General features: G+C 39.7%; 1 protein-coding gene across 1 annotated transcript in view; it reads right to left on the bottom strand.

Moving 5' to 3' along the window:
• Nucleotides 1-22,896, bottom strand: part of ece2a (endothelin converting enzyme 2a) — a 58,883-nt gene that overhangs the window by 1,918 nt on the left and 34,069 nt on the right. The gene's annotated exons all lie outside the window — the stretch shown is intronic.

Below are 22,896 nucleotides of genomic sequence, written 5' to 3'. Positions count from 1 at the left end.
TTTTGTATTTTTGTACCATATTCGTGCCACTTATATCCATCGTGTTGATTCAGATCAGTGGCTAAAATACATTTCAAAGATTTAAATGCAAATATACAAAATTAATGCCATTTTTTTTCACATATTTGTCTACACCATTTCGTTGTACATCTTGCATTCTAATAAAATACCTATTTATCTTTAGCGTAATTAGTCATGCTCTATTATATGGCATGTAAAATAAGAATACCATTTATGTGTGGTGGTAATTACAGGTCAGATCACTGAAGAGGCAAGCCTGCTCACAGTAAGAATGCACCAGCAGTTGAATAAATCTCAAAAAGGTTACATAGGGCACCTTTAAATGCAATTATATGTAATCTGTCCATAAAGTTCTTCAGATCTACCGTGGCAAAAAAAGCTAAAACCTCTAGTTAGACTTGATAATGTGCTGTGACAGTGTGCAAACAGCAAAGGTCTCCTCATATGAATAATTATAGCTGCGGTCCTGTGGTCCCAGATCAGTGCTGCTTCATGTGAGAGCCACACGTGCATTAGGCTTTTGTACTTCAAGGGAAAACTGCACTCACCCACATACACAGGCAGAGAGCTAAGGCTGAGCAGGGGAAAGTTGTGTGGGAGTGAAGAGGCAAGATCCGCAGAAGTCTTATCTGCAGAAAGTACACTATTACTCGTGAGATACCTGCGTTTGGTAGTCCGATTCTTTGATTACACGCCCCTTATTAAGAGCTTGTGTTTTGCTTCAGTGACTTATCAGAGTACTCCTACTTAAGTCATATTTTTAAGTGTAACAGTAACACTTTTGGTTCCTCTTTCCACTGTAAGTAAATCTAGAAGAGACAGAAGCTTCGTGTTTATTTAATGGTTGTTCATTATTTCATGTTTTGTCCTTCAAATTATAAATCAAATGTTAGATCCAGACAGTTATTCTCAGTTACCCCTGTGTAGTAGTTTCCCTTAGTACTTTTAAACTTGAGTAATGTCCTAAACTTCTACTTGAATCCTTTTATCTTGAAGGCCTGCTCTTACATGACTACATTCTCTGGCTACTCTACTGACCTGTACTTATTACTGTGTGAGAAAAACACAAGATTAAAAACAAGACCAGGCTATATAGAAAGCAAAGTGTTTCATTTTTAATTGAAATGGCATCATAACCACTCACAGGATGGAGCAGTGATGCATAAATCCACAGAGTATCAAAGCCCGTGGAGACCTCCTTTACAGTGGGTTTTGCCAAAGCTTTGATGGGCAGCGCGGGCTCACGTGTGACACTGCACCAGGGTCCAGGGAGCGAAGGGGGAGTGGGAAGGGGGGTGGGATGGAGGAGGGTGACGGCAGTAGTGTGTGTGAGGCTTATTAAGACCACACCCTTCACATCAGGATCACAGCGGAGTGGGTCACGTGCACCCTGCTCTTCTCACATGATTCAACTCCAACCCAAAGCAGCACAATATGAATAATTCACTCTTTGCCGTGACACTAACAGTGGAATATGGACTAAAGAGAAAATGTAAAGCACAGGAACATGTTTGGGATAAGTTAAGTGGGATATATTCAGCCTGACTGTCTCATCCAGTTTAAAACAAACTCTTCTGGTTCACTTTCATGACATTATTTTGATTACAGCCTGTAAATAAGTAGAACATTTATGATTTGTTCAGTAGGCACAAGTTCAGTGACTGTGGTTTAATCTGTGGTTTAATCTGCACTGCAACCAATGCAAACTGCTAATGTTCCCCGTGTGCACTCCTGTAATGTGTGCATGACAATGAGTGAAAATGAACCCAAACCTGCCCTGTTGTTCTAACAAAAAAAAAAAAAAAAGGTCATTTTGTCCTACTTCGCCACATTCAGGGCTTCAATTCACCTTTAAATTAAGCAATATATGTAAAGTTTCATTTAATCGACTTGTCTCCGTGGAGATGTTATTACTTTGCCTAGTATGTTCCTAGTATGGCATAAAATATATCTATTTGCATTTAAAATTACAGTTTTTTTATTGCAAAATGAATAAATACACAAAAACACACATTCTTACTCTGAGCAAGGTTTCTACAGATTGACTTGTAACTAGTCCTGGTGGCATTACCTGCTCCTCTCCATATATGTTTAATTTTATAGTGTAGCCCACTATAGGTAAAACAATGACATCTCCATGGGGACAAGCTGATGGCAGACCCTCCACCAGAAAACAGTGTCCCTTTAATTTAAGAGTAAATATGAGGTTTAAAAAGAAAAGTGTCACTGTCAACAGATTTAACACTCAGAGCAGAATGCTAAACTGGTGAGGAAATGCTCTTGTTCAAAGTGATTGTGATCCTCGGTGGTTGTTGGGGATGGAAACCCGAGTGGGGCAGCCTTGACATCATCTGGACAGCCATTATTCATGAGCTGCATAGGTGTGCTCCTTGGACTGTGTAACTCCAGCCCCCCTTATCATCCGACCAATGGCATCACCCCAGCATTGAACAAACAGCGTAAGTGAATGAGGATACATGCACTTGTGTAAAATAACACTTTATTCATGTGTTTGGGTACATGACTGACCCTGATTCACACACTACTTAAAATGTTAGGAAGTAACAGGCAAGATCAGCATGAGAGTGGTGAGTCATGTGTTACAGTATATCAACACAAGTAGTACACCACTACACTATGTAAATGATCTGCCCACACGCCGCTGCCACAGTAATTCAACGGTAATTGTTGTACAGTGACAAGCCAGGGAAGGTAATTGGGTATACTGACAACAATTGTATAGTGTTTTTAAAGAGGGTCGGGCCCATGCTATTGGGAGTCATTAGCCTAATTAATATTTAAGAGGTCTGTGTACATGAGGTACTAGAACGCAAACCAAATTAAAACATCAGTTCCAAATAGATTTTCTGGGGGCATGCAGCCTGAATGATTATTATAAGATATAAGATTATAAGAAGTGTTTGTCCACTGATCCGAGCGCTGACAGCCTGAACCCCGCTCTTCACCTAAACATTACTGATCCACTGACCCTCAGGTAGGCGGTGTGATTCTAGCTCCCACAGACAAATGCTGTCGTTGTGTCCTTGGACAAGACACTTAACCTACCTCACCCCAGTGTCTGCATACACCGGTGTATGAATGGGTGAGTGGTTCCTTTATGTAAAACACTTTAAGTGCCTTGAAGATGGAAAAGTGCTGTATAAAAATATGACCATTTACCATGTAGAGGTGAATAATGTTCTGTTTAAACTTTGTGTCTCTGCATGGGCACTTGATTAATTTGATTTGTAAATGCTGAATCAATTTGTAAAAAGATATCTTTCACTGTTGGGTCAAATTGTTACCGCTCTCCTCTGGGACGCCTGTGTCAGATGCCTAAATGTTTCTAAATGCCCCAGTGATGAATGGACCTTAAAACCCTGGACCTTCACTCACCTGCCTGGATAAGTCACCCAGACAGACATTAGACCCAGGAAAGGTCCACCATGCAAAGTGAAAATGTGTATTTTTTTTTTAAATTTCCAGTTTCTCACATAGCTATGAAGTTCTTGAGACAAAACACTTTTTGCAAGCTACCCCATGAATGTAAGCTACGCCCTGTACAGAGAGCAGCACTCTCAAAACATTGTAGTCCATTTCCCCGAGTCCTGGCCTGGTAAAGTGGGCTTCTCCAGGGGGCAGATAGAGGAAACCACTCACTGCCTCACACTCGCCTCAAACGTTTGAGTCACACACACATACAAAGCATTAAGGCCTCTAGTCAATTATTCAGCATGGTGACGGAAGCAAGTGTCTAAGTATCCTGACCTGTCTTCAGTGTACCGCAACACACTGGGAATAGGATACACAAGTTTAAATGTCCTGGGGATTCAACTGGAGCATAATTCAATAGTATGAAGCAGTGGCAGCGCTCACTTTGACTAAAATCTGTCTGAACTGTCGATGGTTATTTTGTTAATTATCTGGTTTGTAGCATTAAGCAAGGATATATACAGCATTTACCCCAGAGCTGGCTTGTTTACTAAAATACAATAGAACGTAAAGACCCTGCTTGACCTTTACACAATAATTTGAATGCAGATAAGCCCACCCAAGCAGTTATTTTATTTCACGCAAGCGTTGTTTCCCTGTCCTTACAGCACCTCTCCACTGTTGCCTTTTTCTGTGGCCCAAGATTCTGTAGACCTCGTAAAGAGTAGGCAACTGAGGCCAAGGCATGGGGCCTTCCAGTCATGCAATGCTTTATCTCAGAGAAATGGACATGGTGGTTTGAACATGGTATGTTGGGCCCCAGACATTCAAATGTCATCGGTCACATTGTTAGGGGGGCACTAGCCTCCCCTAGAATGGCCAAAGCTCCCTCATAGATCCCCCTAAGATTTTTGCACAACTTTCATAGCACATCCAATTTTGATTAAATGTAGTTAGCAGCCTGTAGTAATTTATAAAACCTAATATAGATTTTTTTTTACTCTTTGGCTCCCATTTGAACATTTTTAAACTTAAACAGCAAAGCAAACATTGTTAAAAGGCTCTAAATTAACATGTTAAGTGAGCACACGCCTTAGCACCTCCAACGAAAAAACGTCCGGTGCCACGCGTATTGTGCATGTTTTGGGTTGTTGAGGGAAGTCCACTCAGACACGTGGAACAATATTCAAACTCAGCACAGAAAGGCCCAGGCGACCCAGGGATTAAACCTGGAACCTTCTTGCTGTGTGAAGTTTGAGTGCTGTCCTTTTAACAAAATGATCAGGAAGGAATGGTTCATTGAGTAATGTTGATTCATGATCTGTTCATTCATTAGGCAGAGGGCAGGCAAGCAGTTGTGTAACTTGTCCTCAGCTCCAGACTTTACTTTAGAACATTCTGCTCCATCTGTTGACCCTGCCCCCATGACCCCGTCTTGATTCATTGCCAAATAGGGCTGCAGTCGACTAAAGAAGTTGTTGCTCGACTAAAGACACGGCCTATGCACTGATCAGCCGAGGAAAAAGGGGATGAGAGCCATTCCAGATTGATAAATGTGTAGAACTCAATTCAGAGTGCGACACATATCAATCTGATGTGAGCCAGGTTATATTAAACTCACAATTTACTCCCTGCCTTCTCCCTTCTGCTCTTGTGCATATAATGTCAAGAATGCAGTATTTCTACTCTATGTCCCTTTAAGCAAAAATAATCTTGTTTGTGTGAATGAAATCTAAAACATCAAAACGCTGAGTACGTTATTTCCTTCAAGGCATAAACTAACCAAGTAAAACAGTGATGCTCAGTAAAGTCAGTATAAAAATAGTTTTGTGGAAGGAGATTGGGGACAAGCAGCAGTAACATGTGCCCATTAAATTTACAGCGTGTCAGTGGGATACTAAAACAACAGGCTTCTATCTCTTAACAGCAGACCTCCACGACTGTTTTTGCCAATGCTGTGAACAATAACTTGAAGTGGGACAGTGGAGAGAAGCTGAGAGGAGGTGCACTACTTATTTAGGTCACATTTTCATATCATCTTTTATAAATTTCCCTCCGTTTCTGGTCTCCACTCTGGTTGTTTACTGCAGCCCCCCTCCCCGAAGGAATGTGCCTATTGCTCGCCTCTCTCTCGCTCTCTCTCTCACACTGCACCTCACCAGTGGCCCGCAGCCAGCCATGTGGATGGCAAAAACATGTTGAAGAAATGAAATAAAAAAAGATGCTGATGAAGAGGAGGAGTGGTAAAGGGAGGGTGTGAGAATAAGGGATCAACAGAGGTCTATCTAACACAGCAGATTCGTGCTGGTTTAGTGGTGTGGTGCAACCTCTAGCAGTGCAACAGCCGTCCTCCTTGCGCCTATAGTGCTCCTCATCCCTCCACCCTTGCTTTTGCTTTGAGCTGTTACCTTCAAGGCATGCTATAAGACAGCCACAGTGTTTTCTACAGATACTCCATTTTACATCCAAAGACTGCTGCCACTGCTTGCCTCATCATTAAGCGTACAATGGAGAAGCATGATTTATTCACAAAAATGTCTTTCGTCCTTTATAAAACAGTAATTACAGATACAGTTTGAAATAGCTCTGAAATTCGACACTGCTGTGCTTGTTTACATTACACTTTGGTGGTGTTCTCTGTCTCTGAAAGGTGAATCTGAAAGTTAAAATTCTAAGAAAAACTTGCAGTACAAGTATAAAATTTGATGCCAATGATGATATGATTGCTATTGGAAACGTAACTATCCACTGTGTCCAAAAATAAATCTGATATTTTAGAGATCAAAAATAAAAAATAAATCACTTCAACACATAGCCCCACTCTTCCAGTATTGTGCATTATAGAGAGGAGTGAAAACGTGAGCGCGATGCTGGGTGCCCCTCTCCTCCGCCCACCACTGCACTGATAAATTATACATCAGAGACACTGTCTTCTTCACTGCTCTGCCTTCCTCTCTCCCCCTCCTCCCCTAACGAACTGTATACTGACGGTCTATAGATTATCTGCATGTCTGCTGTAAATCCTACTTGTGTGGGCTACCTAAAAACATGGGAAAACATCGAGACTTTATAAGTGGGTGGTTTCTTCTTGCCTCTTGCAAGGCTGGTTACCATGGAGACAAAAGTTTAGCGCCGGTCCGAGTAACAGATTTAGGTCAGGATGGGACTCTTATCCAAACACAAACAAGATGGTGAGGAATGCCAAAAGATGCTAAATTAAAATGTCTGACAGTGAACACGGAACTCATCAACAAAATCCTTTTTGCATGATTTTGAAAGCTTTAGAGCGTTGCTGTAAAGATAAAAAGGAAACTCCTGTCTTCAGGCTAAATTAATGCGCTTCATTGTATGCGCATAGAACCATGTCTAACCAATCAACATCTGTGTACTCAAGCACCACTCTCCCCCTCACAGTATTCTGGCATGCCGTGCTAAAATTAAAACTTGCTTTTTTCAACTTTGCATCAAAAATAACCCTATCTGGCTTTTATCTTCCATTCTTCTCATCTCTCCCGCAGCCTCCTCTCCCTCTGCCTTGTCTTCACATTGGAGACCAGAGAGAGGATTGCTTTAATTACTGAACTACTTTTCACACCGGTGGAGAGAGAACAGCAGAGGCACATTTGAGACGCCCACAGCCGCCCACCGTCACGATCCCAACACAGCCGCATTATGAGCCTAAGAGAGAGGCCATTTTTTGTGTGTATACAGATTTTCATACATTCTTAAAGCTGTGTTGTTTCAAAGAGAGAAAGAGAAAATATTACCCCCAAAAGCAATAGGAAATTAATACTTTAAAGGTCCTATATTACACAAAATTGATTCTTGTGAGCTTTACCCCTTGTTATAATGCTGTTACCTCCTCAAAAAACATGCCTGGAGTTGTGTTTTGTTTTTGTAATACTGCATTATTAGTCTGTCTACATCAACACCTGACATCACAAGGTGGAACAGAGTGTTTTCTGTTTGTGTGTTAAACATGTGCGAATGAAACAAAAAAACAAAAACAACTCCAGGTATGTTTGTGATAAGGAAACAACATTATAACATAGATCATAAAATAGCATAAGAGATGGACGACTATGTCAAAGCGTCTCCAAACAGATGGGCTGTACCTGGTCTGCTGAGGTTGTGAATTAACAAACTTGACTGTCTCCCACTGATACATTTGCGCTTAAATCCAATGGAGAATCAGACCGACAAGACCAACAACATGGCAGCATTGAGGTTTGGGTGCAAGTCAGAGGTCAACGCATTCAAATTAACCAAAATAAACATGACCATGCTGATATTGACTCTATTTGAGAAGAAATACAGACTAACTTGCCTTTTATGAAAGAGTTTAAGCTTTTTCTGTATTTGTGACACTTCCTAAAAGCTTTCAATCGAAGCAATAGCAGATTTTAGTAGTAAGCTTTACCATGGTGCAACAGGTGATAGATGTCAGAAGGTTTGGTTGGCCTGTGTGATTGTATCCATCAGAAAAACTAATGCAATTAACACTGCTTAATGTGGAACTAAACACGACCACAGTCCAACAAGCTGCTAAACTGGGCAGTGCCTGAAGGGCTTAAGGGGAGGGGGAAACGGGGAAGGGGTCTGGAGCAACAAGACTCATGCTTCAAATTAACTCCGTCTCTACAGGTGTGTGTCTGACTGAGCCACTTTTCTGAGCAGAGGTGATGTCACAGAGTTTAACCATACTGAGCAGCACAATGTTTTAGACCGCAAAGCTCCAAATTAATTTGTGTCCAATGAACAAGCAAGAAATTGATGGAAAAGTAGAAAATTGTATACAAAAATGCAATGCACAGTGTAGTAGCAAAAAAAGTTGGTCCCACTTTTAAGACCTGCATCGAAAACATAACCTCCAGTTTGCAAGTGATTGTAAAATAATGCCTGATCAGTTAATTAAGAAAGTTGCTTAGACACAATAGTATCTGACCACACAAGAACTGGAGCGGTTTCAAAACAAGAGCAATGGTTTTAATTCTATTGGCTTACAAGGACACAAGTCAAAAATAGGGAGTGTTTACCTCCTTTTGGCTGGCAGATCTCTTTTCACAGCCTCTAAATTTGAGACCAGCCCAGGACACTTATTACTCTTATCAAACCTTCACTCGTACTCCTCTGCAATTATCCAGTTACACAGTGTGGGCCAGACTTGCATTAGCAGAGCCTGGCTAATGACTTTATTGTAGCCATCTTTATTTACACCCAAAGCTCTTAATACCACACACAGTCTGCACTGGGTTTGTCACTGCAGTTCCCATTCAGAGAAGAAAATCATTTAATTTTATGGACTATTCAATAAAACCTGTTTATTTGATGAGTTGGATTGAGTGGTGTGCCAGAGATAAGAGTTTGCCAGCGACCAAGGAAAGCGAGGTGTGTGGAAGTAACTGGGCCAGTGTGCCTGTCTGCTGAGAGGGTCTCCTGGGCACCCAAAAGGGGACAGGACAGCCTTCTGGAGATCCTGCAGTCCATTCATAAATCTGCAGCCAAAAACAGCACAGGGAGACACTGGCTCATAGATCACATGATGTAAAGTGTACACCATCACATGTCCAGACACACACCAAGTACTGCAAGTGTTGTACTGGATTCTGTCTGAGATTAAGTCATTTTATATCTGTTATGAACATACATATCTATGCATCTAATTAGATCTGGACAAATTACAAAACCTACAAACAAAAAGGGATTCAAAATCTTAACTGGTTTAATTGTGAAAAATGAGTTGAGAAAAGCATTTCTGTTACCAACAGAGTAGGAATTTAATAAAAACAGGACATGAAGAATGGATTTTGTTAAGCTTTGGATAAAAACATGTCCTTGTCTTCACGTAAAATTAGTTAGTATTGTTTTAGCATTATTCAAACTTAGAACATCTTATCTAGAATAGCTATAAAGATCAACAAAATGCCTTTAAAATGTAAGAGGTCAATGAAAGCATATATGATATATGTCATATATAATCATATTGACATATATTGGCAGCTAAGGAGCAAGGACATGGCAGAACACAGAATATAACCCACAACCTTCTAGCTAGGCGGCAGGATGTTAACTTATAAGCGATCCAGATATCAACATAATGTAACCTTTCCAGGACCTTCTGCAAAGACGCAGAACCAGAAATGTAGTTTTGACCATGGACAAAAATATCAGATACACCTACATTTTGAAGGAGGTGGAGGAATACAGGAAAACTGGGCGCGAAGTTCACAGAGTTCATAGTGAAAATAAGTTTGTTCTTGTTATGCATTGTGACCTACTGTATAAGCTCTAAAACTAGATAAAGAGAGCTGCCCTCAAAAGGCTAAAACAATAGGTTTAATCTACCTGAGTGCTATTTGAATTAGATTATGGGCCCATGTCAATATTTTAAAAGTAGTTCACATGAACAAGACTGAAGACTGAATGTAGTTATAACAAAAAGATCACCTAAATAAAAATAAGACACATAATGTATGCTAATCCTACAGGGCAGAAACAAAAGATCATTTTTGATAGATCAAACTGGAGAAGTGGATGTAATTAGTGGCTGCCCTGTCTTGAAGTGTCTGTGTATGGTTCAGACTGTATTTGTTGATCATTTCACTGATTGATTAATCTGCAGAGGCAGCTGTCTGAGTAGGAAGGTCCAGACTCCCTTTCCATGCACACTTTCTCCAGCTCTTCCGGGGGATTTCCAGGGTGATCCCAGGGGTCTTCCCCGAGGCCTCCTCTCAACACCTCCCCAGATCTAAGAGGCACCTGGAACAGATGCCCGAACCACCTTAGTGGGCACCTCTCACCATGGAGGAGCAACAGCTCTACTCTGAGCTTCTCTTGTAACTCTGATCTCTAAAGATATGCCCAGCCAACTGACTGTACCCATGATCTTCCGTGATCTCCAAAAAAAGAACACATAATTTACTGGCCCCCACATAATTACGATAAGTTGCCAGGGTGCTTTGCGTGTTGCTGATTGATTTGCAGCATTGGTTTCCCATCGGTGCGCCCAGCCTGTTCTGAAGGCGTTGCACCTGCCACTCAAAGGGCCGGTGTTATTAAAGAGGATGGGCTTCCCCTGCCACTGCATGCACCTCGTACTCATCTGACCTTATCTGAACAAGGCTTCATATGGCTCTGGACCCCCGTGGAGTCTGGAGCCATGTTTATGGAGCAGCAGTGAGTCACAGGTGAAGGGGTGGGACACATCATCACAACACTGAGTCAGTCTGTTTGGAAGATTAACTCCAAATCATGTTCTGCAAAGTCGCTGAAGTGTTTTCAGGAAAGCATCCCCATGATTTATTAATATTATTATAATGTCATGTTATTTACTCATTTTGTTAAAAACTAAAAAGCTAGCATGGTGGCTGGGTTTGTTTGCCTGGTGGGACCTTTCCTCCTCTGGAAAGGTCCCACAGATTTCCCTTAGTGCACACAGATTTCCCACATTAGCCTAAAACAAACATGAACAAACATTAACATGATATGTTAATCCTCCTGGCTCCTGACCAAGCCAAGCTCAACATCTGGAATGACTCACACACAGTGGTTGCCTACTGCTCCTCACAAACGGCCCCAGCAGCAGCGATGGATGGGTGAACGGCAGAGGACCAGTGTCCTACAGTTACAGTGAAGAATACCTTAAATGTCTGTTTAAGGTAGAACGTCAGTGTCAATGGTAAGTACAGTTTCTACGAACAACAACATCAGTGTTTTTCATCAAAACTAATCCCAGACGGATATAACAAATCCCTTTACATCTCACCAACAGCATCAAAGCTGCAGAGTAACATTGGACCTCAAAGTCTGAAAAATGAAAAAAAATCTCCCTGTTGACAACCTTGGTGCCTAAAAACATTTCTAAACATTTCTTTTTCCTTTTTAACTTCCTTCAACTGAATTTTTCACCGAGCTGCTTAGTCCAACCTGAAAATGTCACATCTAATTCAGGAGATTTTCTGTATTCATGTAAATGGCATAAAGTAGTGCTGGACTTTTGATATTATTTGTGAGCTATTTCTGTTGCAGTGGTTGATCCTGCAGGCCAAATGTGCAGGTTCAGTGGTCCAATCAAAACTGAACTCATCTTTCCTGCATCATCACTTCAAAAATATGTGACAAAATCTCATTAAACACACACGGTTTGTATGAGTTTAACACTGTACTCACCATTAACTGAGAAGAGTAAATGTTGCAGCAGGTGAGCTTGAATTTCAGTTATCAATCTATCCATTTATTTGTCCCTGTGCCAACATTTTACATGTGGCAAGGACTATCAGTGATTTTTGAAAAGTCCCATATCTAAGCTTTATATTTTAATGTGACAGACATTTCTGAGTTTCAGTGTACAAACCTCATGCTGAAACATACACTTTAGACACAGGTCCATATTCTTTTTTTAGGCCACGTGCTGCTAATCAGATAATGATTTAAATTATTGTGTTTGGTATCATTTTAAAGAAAACAGTCTTGTCTTTCATTTAAGCCCATGTCTGACAGTTTCTATGCGGTAACCATGGATTTTCAAACTGTCACGTGAGAGCATTTTCTCACCATTTCCGCCTGAACTGTTTTACTAATTTTATCCCTGAAACATCCAGGAACATGACAGACACACATTTGTGATATTAAATTACTTGTCTTTACTGTTTCAAAGCAAGCCTGACAGTGAGACATGGACAAGTCCAAAAATGATACTCACAGAGGTACATGTCTCATAGATATCAGCCTACAGCTCCTACTCCAAATGGTTTGAATGATACCAAACACAATAGTTTAAATCACTGTCTGATTGGCAGGACATGGCCTAAACCAGAATATGGACCTGTGTCTAAAGTGCATGTTTCAGCATGAGGTTTGCAGACTTGAGAGGCTAATCCTGATACTGCTGAAACTCAAAAAAGTCTATCACACAAAAATATGAAGCTCAGGCATGGACCTTTTTAAAAATCACTGACAGCTTTTGCCACCAGAGCAGTATAGAAATTTTATCTGGCCCATGAACTATACATCTTTTACATAATATTTAACACAGGTGGCTCAAGATTTGTACATTTACCTTTTGGATATTTCATAGCAAAGTACAACATAATCAATCGTGAAGACTTGCCCCCTGTCTGGGATTATGGCATCATTACATTATAGAATCTGAAAAAAAGCCAAATAGTGTGCAAAAAGCTTTTACATGGCTATTTGATTTATTGATTCTACAAGTTTTTATTTCTTATTAAAACAAATGATTGGGACTTTCAATCTTAAATAATTTTGATTCAAAGTCAGTTCTTAAAATTAATAAGAATAACAAACTGTCAAATCTGACCTCTACACTATACACAATAATCATAATCTACATCATCTGAATCTATTGATCTTTTGCAGAGCCCATAAACAACACACTATAGTACTCCAGATTGAGAGCACATCACATCTTTTTACAGCTCCATTTTTTATTTTGATGTTTACTTTTAGCACACCCTGAGTCACTGCTTGTATAATTTCCCATCTAAACATATTCATATAAAAACTGATTTAACGTTGCTAGTAACAGTTCGTGATATGATCTTAGCTGCAGTGTAACGCAGTGTATCACCATCACACCTTCTGCTTGTTTGTTTGTCATCGCTTCTCCCTTTTTGCCCGCTATCTCCGACTGGCAGCGCGGTGGCATCCTAATATGTTTCATTAGTCCTTGGCCAATGGAAATATGTTTTGCATTTGTATGTAAAATAAAACAGCACATTCTTAGCTGATTTTTTTCAACCAGTTGCAATTAAGGGGAGCTCCACAAACCGTATCCATAGTGACACGTGAGCCGCATTGTTTAGCCTAATTGTTTTCTTTTTGCAGCATCTAAATTTGAAGCAGCACAAAAGCCGTGATCCATTTTTGCCATTTATGTATAATTGCATCATTTAGAAAACGGCGGTACTGTTATTTCAAACACATAGATTTCTCAGTGTGCATGCCACTCCGGCTCACTACTCCAACATTTCATAGAAAAAGTAGGGCAGGCCACATATTTAACAGAAAGACAACTTTACAAATGATTTATTTATTTACTGCTGGTGCTGCTGATGTTGTTGTATTTTAATGTGTGCATTTCATTGTGTCCAACTAGTCAGTCCACAGTGAGATGTGTGTAATAGTGAGATATAAAATTGTACATTAATATGCATTGTATAAAGCTAACGCATGATCGTAAATACCTATGGCTCATTGCTGAGTGTGTATGGGTCAGAAAGTGGACAGTGTGAACGTAATTGCACTGTATAATTTATATCTGTAAATCCGGGACTGCAGATGGAAACCAGCTGTTTAGCTATAATCTGGTGCGGAACATCTCTGTTTTTTATTGGCTTAATGACGCTATATATAAACACTAAACTAAACTAAACTAAACTAAACTATAGTCCACATATCTACGGGGAAAAGCGGTTTATCGAGTTACACAATGAACGCTCAGACAATTTATATTTTCCTTTCATCAAACAGTTAATTTTAATAAGCAGAAGATGAAGAAAAGAAAACAAACTTCTTGCACCTCTCCCTGCCGATAAGCAGACGGGATGCACTGCACTGTCACCTAGTTTCCATGGTAACCTGTTGCTATGGAAACAGGGCCTGGAAGAGATTCAGGAGTTAGTGGAGGGGATTTTTTTTTTTCTTCTTCTGCCGGTGAGGTGAGAGGGAAAAAGTGTGCGAGGAAGAAGAAAAAAAAAATACTCCATAGTTAAGCCGATGGTTCCTGTTTAAAGCTCGTATCTGCGGTTTTAACGTCAACATCAGGCTCTGCAGTTAATCTGATCGGGATCCACTTGTTTCAAATGATAAACACATGATGATTATTACACTTGTCAGTAAAATAGATGTGGTTTAGAGCACAGTTTAGACTTTGGAGAAATAAACAGTTTTGTCTCGTTACTTACGTTCATGAAATCAACACAGAAATCCATATGTATTTGTTTTATTGAGGAAAATAAAAACTAATAGGAAATTGTAAAGGATCAAAACAAGAACTGAAAAAGTTGTGATTTAATTTGAATTGGCCATATTGCAAAGCCCTACAATGATACAACAAACACTGCATTTAGTAACAAAATGTGCACAAATGAGAGTGATTTCAGGGGATTTAGTCATGTTAAAATACAACTGTACTTTGGATAGAGGCAGAGATAGTGGGTTCATTGACATTCATGGGATTGGGCTGATGGCCGTGCAAAGCAAACATTACATAAGCACAGTGATGCCCAAAGCCAAACAAGGATTTATGCCCTACTCATTCTTCTGTTGCTAATAGCAGAAATAAAACAAATCCTGTGTATTGACAGCTTCGGGGAAAACACAAGTGTGATTATTTCAGCAGGGAAGAACATTTCTCTTTGAAACGGTGATACAAAATGTAAAAACAGTTCCCAGAAATGACAGAATAGTGAACCTTGACACTGCACTTGATTTCCCATCAGCCCCTCCTCCTCAGGTCTTCATCTTGCTCTCTAATCTTCCCTGGCTGGAGTTGGTGCGCGGCCGACTGCGTTAGTCTATTTAAGTGCTGTCAGATAGCAGCCCTGCAGTGTGTGGTGTTCTACAGACTGCGCTGACAGACAATATGGGCCCTGAGTGGCAGAGAGCAGCAGAGGACAGATGGGAGCGGGCGCAAGTACACACAAACACTGGGAAGTCTAAGGCAGTCAGTCACTCAGAGCAACAGCAATGGAAAAGTCAACAGGACCCTCCACAGCACTAAAGTCTGACACCAGAAAAAAACAAATATGATGAAGTCATTCTGTGCAAAAACTGTGACTCTACAGACACATAAACAATAAAACATTTTGTCTAGTGATGCAGTGACTTTGGGGAAATGAATGCTCCTTAAAAACTGAGCTGTGTAGAGCGCAGACCCTTCAACACATCAAAACATCACATTACTATGAAGCACAAAATACACCAAGTTCAAATCATTAAAGACAAGGTATTAAGTGCTAAAACGTAACATTCTGATCACCATGTTACCTTTTATTGTTTTGTAAATCGTATATTCGCCGAAAACAACATACCAGTAATAACACGTTTAAATCGTTTCAGTTTCATTTTTAATACTCTGAGTCTCCCCTTCCTTTGCTCTCCCTGCAAAGTCACTCCCCCTCCAGAGCGCTATCACAACAAAATTAAGCATGCATACCGCTAATGAAACTACTGCACATCGCATCAGGTTTGTGAAGTTGTAGTGCATTGTTTTGTATCATGTATATTTATGGAAAATTGCAGCGAGAGCATGAGTGACATAGACAATAACATTTTGAAGCATGATATATTGCTAAAGAGAATTATAACGATAAATGATCATATTGAAACTACTTTATAACACTGACAAAATAAACATGAAGCAGGATAATCCCAGTAAACCATTTTGTAAATAGATAGATCGCAGAATGAAGCAACAATAAGCCACAGAAATGACTTATTCAACCCTGTACCGCTCAAATCAAAACAACTAATATGTTTTTTTTCATGGCCAATGCCGATACCGTTTGTTCAGAAACTAGAGCAACGGATGGCTGATATGCTCTGCCGATACTTTTGGACCGATATATAGGGACGGTTTTGATAATTTCTACCAAAGTTATATGATTTGAAATGGCAACAAACTTATCCACGACTTTATTTCACTGCAAAACCATCAGAGAGCAGTGTAGTTACATTTTGAAGGGTCTCTCCTTCAGATAAATATTAAACCCAAAACTATATTATTCCAGCTAACATATATTGAATGATAAGTCGATATAGTAATTATCATGACAGGCCTCGCTTTGGATAGGATCATACTCAGTAGGGCCTGGGAGAGATCGCAAGATTACTCAACCATGCATGGATGACATCTAAAACCTCTTCAGGCAGGTTTTTGATGAGGGAGTGTTACAACATGATAATAAACTCTAAAAAGTACATTTTGCATAATAACGACACTCTTTAAAATATTGACGTTGCAAATGTTTTACCCTCTAGTCTATCACTGCCCTGTACTTACTTGCAAAACCTTTAAATCAAGTTAAGTTTCCATTGACCTGACTGAAGAGTAATTTGGTTTTGGCATCATTTCACAACTGTTCTGTAGTGTCCAGATACAGGGAAGTCTGGATTTCTCGGCTGCTTCCCCGTGAACCCTGCAGCCAGTAAATAACTACAGTAATATTTCCACATGCAGAACAATAAAGACAGCGCTACGTGTCACTTACATGCGTAATTATGTGGATGAAGTCAGGAGCTGTTTCTGTGAGACTCCCAATCGCAAACAACAAATGAACAAGACCAAAACTAAGTGACTGTGTAGTAGATTGTGTATCATTCGTGTAGCAGTTGAACATAATTGTGTTTCCCCACTGTAGTAGAGGCCAGATGTTCTCCAGGCAAATCTCTGCACATCTGGCAGCTGCACGGCCCAGAGCGAGAGGGGTTTCAGGAGGTACAAGATTACAGGGAGGGCACGAGCCGACAAGAGCTCATTTACTATTTTGCTTAGCCATGTCATTTATAAAGAGTGTAATTCCAGATGCTCTACTAAGTAATGTGATGTGTATTGTGAAATACAATATTTTACCGTTACTCCAACAGACATAATGTATAAACGTCCAGTTTTACACTATTTTCTGATCTCTGTTATGATGCTGTTTACTCATCACAAACAGACCTGGAGTTGTGTTTTGTTTCATTCACACATGTTTGAGTAACTCTTTATCATTAGTCTGTCGACATCTCCAAAGCTCAAAATGCTCTGTTCCACCTTGTGATGTCATGTAGTGGTAGTTTTCAAGTTGCTACTACCTTTTACCTTTATTTCAATATAGATTTGCAATTCCAGGGCTGAAATCATTTAAATGATTCTAGTGAAGGTGTATGGAGTTTAAAAACACAGTAGAGCACTTCCTGTATTGCTACATGAATTCACAAGGTGGAACAGTGTGTTTTCAGTTTGAGAGAAGGACTGCAAGAGACAACTCCAGGTATGTTTTTGGGGAGTTAACATTATTACATGCCTTAAAGCTCACACAAGTCAATTTGAGGTAATATAGGGCTTTTAAAATAAAAAGAATAAGCTTCCAATAGAACAGAACAGATGCACTGATTATGGCCTTATTGATGTCTTATATGTGTATCTATTGTTATCTTGATCACTGACACCTTATGGTTGCTAGTTTTGCAAGAGCCTTTTGGAGTCAGGGGATCTGAATTATTTTACAGCCTGAATGTTAAGGGTCTGATTTCTCCTTTCATTGTTTTAAGGTATAGTTTTACATTCTAGCCTGAAGGTGTGAGAAAGTGCTTTGGAGAAAACTTTACATAGATTTTCAAATTGTGTGCATCTTCCCTCTGGTTGAAACTATGCTACAAAACAAACCACATTATGCTTCCCACGTGTAAATAAAGTATGGTTTAAATGTCTTAAAACACCCACTGTTAGTGATCCTGTAGCCCTTGAGCAAAATTACCTCCAACTCCACAGCAGCTCTCCGAAATATACAGGTTTAACTTTCTATATGAAAATATCATTATGCAACTTTACACTGCAGTGCAACATTATAACCACCTGCCAACTGATCATAACCGCACCACAGCAGCTCACAGCTCTTTCCCTGAACAACTTTAGAAAGAGACAGACTGCTGCAGACCAAGAACCACCATAAAGCTGAAATGGTAGTCAAGTCGCTGTTATTAAACTCATTTAAATTTGAAATTTAAATGAGTGGAAATGTGCCTCACACAGTGTAGTGAAAGAATGAAATACATATATAAAAAAATCTGTTTTTTATGATACTAATTTGGAATAAGTGTATTCTTGTACAGTTATGCTTTCATTTGGTGGTATTCAGAATACAGTTACTTTGTACATGGCAGTATTTGCTCATGCAATTTAGGCTTCAATGTGTATGTTTTATACTTCTTTTATTGGCGATAAATAAATGTATTACAAGCAGTGGAACAAAATGATGCTGTTTAATTAATCTGTCACATTTTTACACTATAATATAATATAATGAAAGTGAAAGTATTCTAAGTATTCAGAATACAAGAGCACCCTGTCTGGACCATTTAACAGTCTTCAGAAAATATATTTGAATGAATTCTGTAACTAAATTAATTTTTCTAAATATTCTTCCCAACACTTTCCCAGCAAAGAGCAAGTCACGTTCACACTTGAAGATTGATTATATTTCCAACAAAACTTTTTATAGACAATGGGTTAAGACCCAGGAGTCTAAATCAGTGTGGAGTTGACTGTTGTTAGATGTTTGTTGTCTCCATTAGCCCAAAACAGAGGAGGGTCGATTGGCTCACTTGAGACTGAACAAGCATTAACTGCATGTGAACCTGTGCCAGAGGAGAGAAAATGGCATTTAAGTGTCTCCTGTGAGCTGTGGGAGCGGACTGCAGCAGATCACGAGGTGTAGCCATTGACCTGGGATGCACAGTAAAAGCTCCACTGAGAGGAGGAGAGGGAGAGTGACCGGGCCTGATAGATCTGTTGGGTGGAGAGGCAGAGTTTTCACAGTTAGCCGACCCCTATCCATCTCCAAACACTCCCAAGATACACACATGAATGCTTCTGCAAACACGTCTAATGCTGTGCCACTGCAGCCCTGTCTGTGCATGCACTGTACTGGGCATAACAGGCCGCGTTGAGCCTGTTATGTCACATGTGTCAAACTAGTTTTATTATACCCTCATCTTTTCTATGGTACAAGTCAGAGAAAATTGCAATACAAAACCTGTGCAAATTTCATAATGATTTAGGTGAAAATGTCTCTGGGATATTGTTTGTATTGGTTTTTACTGTATGTACTTCGGAGTAGAAGCATGATGGGACGAAGTGGGAGGATGTAGGGTCGGTGAGAACGAGACAAGATGAGATTTAGAAATCATTTTTAATAATAAAATTGTGCAATCCAGTTCATAATTTGAGTCTCACTATTTTTTATGAATGTTATTATTATTATTACTACTACTACTACCACTACTACTACTACTACTACTACCACTACTACTACTACTACTACTACTACTACTACTACTACTACTACTACTACTACTACTACTACTACTACTACTACTATTATTATTATTATTATTATTATATTTACAGTCATTGTAACACCAGTACTTAATTGTCCAATTTTTTCCAGGCAAAATGTAAAACACATGGAAAAAAAAAGACATAATTTTCCTCACTTTTGTAACAATTTTATCTCATGAGATCTTGAGGCACGAGACCCAAAATTCCCAAATAGTGTTTTGCAATGATTTAAATGTTACAATAAAACTAAATGTTGTTATACCCAGGGAACATCTCTGCTATAAGAAGGAAACCTACTTGTTGAAGCTACTATTAACAGTCTGCAGGAAGACCATTACAAAAAAAATAAATAATGTAAACCAGAGATGACAAAATTGACAACTTACACATCAACAACAAATGTCTTAAATACATCCCTTGTCTAAAAAAAACAAAAAACAAAACTAAATCATTTTGGAGCAGGCAGAGTCCACCTTCCTTCTTGTACATTGTTGTGATTTAAAGAAGCCTCGATTTAAGTGCTGCTATCGATTCTCCTGCATTCTAGGGCTATAATCGAAGGACAAAAGACAGGGGAGAAAAGGGAGGGAGTTGGAAGAAACCGAGTGTAGATACTGCAACAACACTGAGGATACAAAGCAGATCTTGTAATGCAGGAGTACAATCTATTATTTTTATGAGCCAGTCTTTATTGCTGCTCGCTGGTTTCCTTCAGTTTGCTTTGGCGATGGAATCATGCACTCTGTACAACAAAGCATCGATTTCTATCTGTACAGTAATTCAGTTTTTTCATAAAGATTTAGTGGCACAAACTCAGCCAAATACAGTCATAAGAACTGCGTGCCAGTTCCAAATCGTGAAAAATAGATGAGGTTGTCAAGACAGGATTTCATGGATTATTATAGTCACTACGCAAATCACTACTGTAGGAAGCAGAGCATTTACTGTTATGGGGGAAAGGATGATGTTGCCATGTTGTCCCCTATTCTAAAACAAAAAGGTGTTTCAGATTTTTCATTCCTTCAGCCAATCGCCTTTAAAATTTGTAAGTGTAATGTCCTTCTGTTGAATGCTTGGTTGTTTACTATGTGTTTTTTACCACTCAAACTAACTGCCCCTGGAAATAATAAAGTAAAGTAAATAAAGTTGCTTAAATTTGAAAAGGAGAAAAAAAAGTTGACAAAAACTCTAAAAAGCAGGACATCTCATGCACTTGAACACCTCACACAGAGCGTCTGACTCAGGGGAGATTTGTGTAGTCTACTAACCTTCTTTAAGGGTTTTACTATGGCCCAGATAGATTCGCCTCGTATCCTCCAAATATGGATCCCCCTTTGTTTTTCTCCCTGAACCGTTTACCGGCAGCTGTGTTTATCGCATCTTTCCTGGTTAAATAGACACCTCTATGCATGAGTGATTCGCTCTGTATGCGGTATGGATTTTTCACTTTGAAATAATTGAAGAGAGCACATTGAAAAATAACAGTGTAATGCGTGTGCGTAATGGCCGGAGTTTTTCTGGAGGGCTTTCTGACCACACTCTCTCTCTCATTATCCTTTCCTGTCCCCTGTCTTCCTCATCCCTCTCTCTGTATATTCCAATTAATGATCTTCCTCCTTTAGGCATCCGCTGTTTCCATAGGAACAGTGCTCTGTAGTCGATACCAGTCGTCGAGGCAACGGCGATCTGCAGGGTGGGCGGGTGTTTGTGTGTTGTGTCTGTGTGCGCCTCTCACATTCCTTCCTATTTATGTTTACCTCTACTGCAACTACCAGTGTATGTAAAGACAACTCAATAATCCAAGTTGAGCTAAACAGATTGGTTTAAACACTTCAATGAAAATGTGCAGAAGAAGTTTATAGGTTTGTGGAAAGTTTTTGAAAGATTACAATATTACTAGATGGATAGTTATGTTAGCAATTAGCTCCTGGCAAACAGCTAAATAAAAAGCAATCTTAAAATGCTTTCTTGATTATACCACAAAGTCTAATGGTTAAATATTGAACAGAATGCAACTGCCCCTTGTGGTTGTTATTATTGTTGACTTTGTAGTAACGCTTCACTTATTTTAGACATAAACTATCTAGAGAAAACTATCCAGATTTCACTGAGCTTTGTGACTACTGTTCGTATGTATTATAGCATTACGTGCACACAATGACACACCTAGTGACACTGTTGAGATTACTTTGCACGGTCTCATCTGGCAGCCTATGTCCGTGCATTACTGTATGAGCTATATCCTGGTGGACAGTTGGCTAAACATGAAATAGTGCGTGTTTGAAGGATTGGGGGAAGAGGCGAGGTTGGGGGCTTCCCTGCTCACAGCTGGGACAGACCTGAACGCTGCAGGATCAGATTAGAGCCGGCTGCACAGAGAAGAGGGAGAGTGAGGTGAGCAGAGCGCATATAGGGAAAACGATTTGCGAAAAGTAGGACATGAGCTTAAAGCTGGTCAACAATTATTAAGAGAGGACTGAGATTTCTGTGTAGCAGTTTGAGGTGATTTTTCAGATTTCTAATAATTATTGAATTTAAAAAGTGTGCAATTTATTTGTCACCAATCTTAAGTTACAGTACAAAACTATAACTAAATGTGCTGTTTACATAAAGTCATAAAATTTACATTAAAAGAGAACAGTGCAGAATAAAAACCTTTCAGTCATATTCACAGGGAAACAGAACTGTTTTGAGCCTGGATTTAAACATTGTCAAGACCTGCCTCACATCTTCAACATTACCAAATGGATCCTACGACTTGAACGCATTTTTTATTGAACTCCAAAACTATAAAAAGCCATAGATTTCACTCATTTCACAGAGCATCTCATCACGTCAGACAGGAAATAAATATGTGTTTGTTTTATTGGCGAAGTGTCCACGATGGGCCGTCTGCCAATCGGAGCGCAGAATGTACAAATCACGTGTAAAGAATCATGCCAAGCTGTAAATCTCCAGTGCCTGGGAAGCTCTGGCACACATAGCATCACATACACACACACACATACACAACCAAACAAATGCCTGCTTTGAACGCACCGCGCACGATCATAGGCACAGAAAAAACAAAATGTATACTGCAAACTGGGATGACACTTTGATTCCTGTGTCTGATCCTTGGCTGTTTCTTGTCCACACAAGCGCAGGCTGCAGTGAATCACCCACGCTTGTCATCCGTCACGTGCGCTCCACTGCTCTACTTTCACTTCATTAGAGCGGAGAGAAGAACCCTCCAAACACACATAAACCCCACTGCCACAGAGGGCACAGATGGGACACCCACAGCACTGGGGAAAGACGCACAGGCTTAACATGAATTTGTAATAAAGGTTTTGAATGTTCTTAGATTTTTCAGGAAAAGATTAACACAGAAAAGA

This window comes from Periophthalmus magnuspinnatus, chromosome 17 (assembly GCF_009829125.3).
Source record: "Periophthalmus magnuspinnatus isolate fPerMag1 chromosome 17, fPerMag1.2.pri, whole genome shotgun sequence".
NCBI classification, from domain to species: Eukaryota; Metazoa; Chordata; class Actinopteri; order Gobiiformes; family Gobiidae; genus Periophthalmus; species Periophthalmus magnuspinnatus.
Note: the sequence above shows the minus strand (reverse complement) of the source record. Positions and strands in the feature narration are given on the sequence as shown.